The following is a 2,414-nucleotide window of genomic DNA, read 5'->3' as shown; positions in this document are numbered from 1 at the left end:
TGATTTTTCTATTGTGTTGGCTTGATGCCACATGTTGTGAGTAGATATTGGAATCTGTTGTACCATTTTGATTGTAATATTGTAGTATCTTATGAGTTGATGTTGATACGAGGATAGGGCTCTCTATGACTTGTGTATTCTTTTATGATATTGTTGACCTACCCATGTTGGTACTTGTGACACTGATATATTGTTGGGGTACCCATGTTGGTACTTGTGATATTGATATGTTGTTGGCGTACTCATGTTAGAACTTGTGATATTGATTCTGATTATTGATGTTGACACATGCATTGCACTCATTCTCATGATATATTGTTGATACATTGTTGGTACTTGTGAAACACTGTGATGAGCTGGGCTTGATTTTTTAAATGAGAGTGATGTGAGAGTCTGATATCCGATGTTAGTCCCGAAATCGTGGATTGAGTGAGTGCATGGACTGCGCGGGTCCCCTAAGGTGGTGCTGGTGAGAACCTTTCGTGGGCAAAGATCCGGAGTCTCGTCTATCTGTTGGGCAAAGATCCGGGACGAGTGACACTTAGAATTCGCGAGTCACCTTGGGTTGTGCTACCGAGACGTGGAGGTATTCCGTTCGGAGTACATGTGTACACAACATTGCATGGCATTGCATTTGCATTCATATATTACTGCATTGCATTGCATCATGGCTTATATTGAGATGATTTGGTGCTTTACTTGTGATGTCGGTTTCGGGTTGGATATATTGGAACTTGGCATATTTGGGTTTAGATGTTCTACTTAGGCGATGACGTGTACTTGGTTACAATTATGGTTGCCTTATATTTGTTAACTTATCTCTTAGATCGTTCGTATGATCAATTATGAGGCTGAGCCAATTATGTGTATTTGCAACACTTTCAGTTCTTGCTATGTTACTGATTCCAAGTGTCTTGGCCGAACAATGCGGTGACCAAGCCATTGGTGCACCGTGCCCCTCTGGGTACTGTTGCAGCAAACATGGTTAGTGTGGGACCACCGATGATTATTTTGATCTTGACAAGTGTCAAAGCCAGTGTCCTTCACCATCTCCTCCTCCTCCTCCATTCACTCCTCCTCCTCCTCCGCCTCCGCCTCCTCCATTCACTCCTCCACCACCCACTCCATCAGGTGCAGATATTACCGAAATCATTAGTGGTGAATTATTTGACCAACTGCTTTTGCGTCGGAATGACGATAGGTGTCCTGCTAAGGGATTCTACAACTACGATGCCTTTGTTCAAGCGGCGAGGTATTTCCCTGGTTTTGCCACCACTGGTGACACTACTGACCGTAAAAGGGAGCTTGCTGCGTTCATGGCTCAAACATCGCATGAAACTAATGGTAATTTCATGATTGTTTACTCCCTCCGCTTCAAAATGTTTCTTACTTTGGTTTGAAAAAAACAACAAAAGTTAAATATAAAAAATAATATTGTCAATTGGAATTGAACCTGCAACACATGACAATTTTGAACACCCTAGACCAATTGAGCTAACTTTCTGCATTTATTCAGGATGTTCAAAAATTAATATATGTACATAAACACAGAAAATTTACCCTCTATATACACTGTAATTTTTTGCCGGCATGCTATAAATCCGCCCCTGTTTAAGACCACAAGATTAAATGATATTTTGATACATCCAACACATCTTTAATTTAAGATCACAAGATTCAAAAAAATTCTTTATTTTCTTAAATTCATGTCAAGTCAAACCAAACAAACATTTTGAAATGGAGCAGCTAACTGTAAAGGTTAACTTCATAAACACATTTTTCACTTTAGTGTTTTTCACTTTAATTTTTAATTGTTAAGGTTTACTTCAATAGTACATTTATGTTGCCTTTCTAATTTGATTCTCAAGATGGCAATTAATTAAATTCCTGATTAAAATGTCCATGTCCCTTTTCTTTATTTAATCTTTCCAGCAAACTAGTTGTGTCAATTTTTAAACTTACATGGAAGATATATATGGTTGAACAGGTGGTTGGCCAACTGCAGAAGACGGGCCTTACGCATGGGGTCACTGCTTCAAGAGAGAACAAGGCAACCCTGCAGACTTGCCTTCTTACTGTACTACAAGTGCTGAGTGGCCGTGCGCTCCTGGCAAGAAATATTATGGACGAGGCCCCATCCAAATTTCACAGTAAGTAATTTCCCCCATTTTCTAAATCTCCCTCTTCACTCCTATTTGTGCATTGTGATATTATCAAGGACGTAGTAACATACAAGATTACCCAACTATGAGTAATGATCTTCTAAAGTCATATTTCTTTATTTTGTAACAACAAAGTCACCCAACTTTCCCTATATTACATCAAAAGTCACCCAATAAATATTTGACCAAAAAAATATGACATGACATTTAATTTAGTCCACATAGACTTTTTTTTCTCAGTCCACGTGGCAA

The 2,414-nt window shown here is 38.9% G+C and overlaps 1 pseudogene; it reads left to right on the top strand.

Moving 5' to 3' along the window:
* The first annotated feature begins 845 nt into the window (after window positions 1-845).
* On the top strand, window positions 846-2,168 carry LOC132632397 (endochitinase 3-like; annotated as a pseudogene).
* The last annotated feature ends 246 nt before the right edge of the window (window positions 2,169-2,414 follow it).

The sequence above is a fragment of the Lycium barbarum genome, chromosome 1, assembly GCF_019175385.1.
Source record: "Lycium barbarum isolate Lr01 chromosome 1, ASM1917538v2, whole genome shotgun sequence".
In the NCBI taxonomy this organism is placed as follows: Eukaryota; Viridiplantae; Streptophyta; class Magnoliopsida; order Solanales; family Solanaceae; genus Lycium; species Lycium barbarum.
This window is presented reverse-complemented; position numbering and strand designations above follow the sequence as displayed.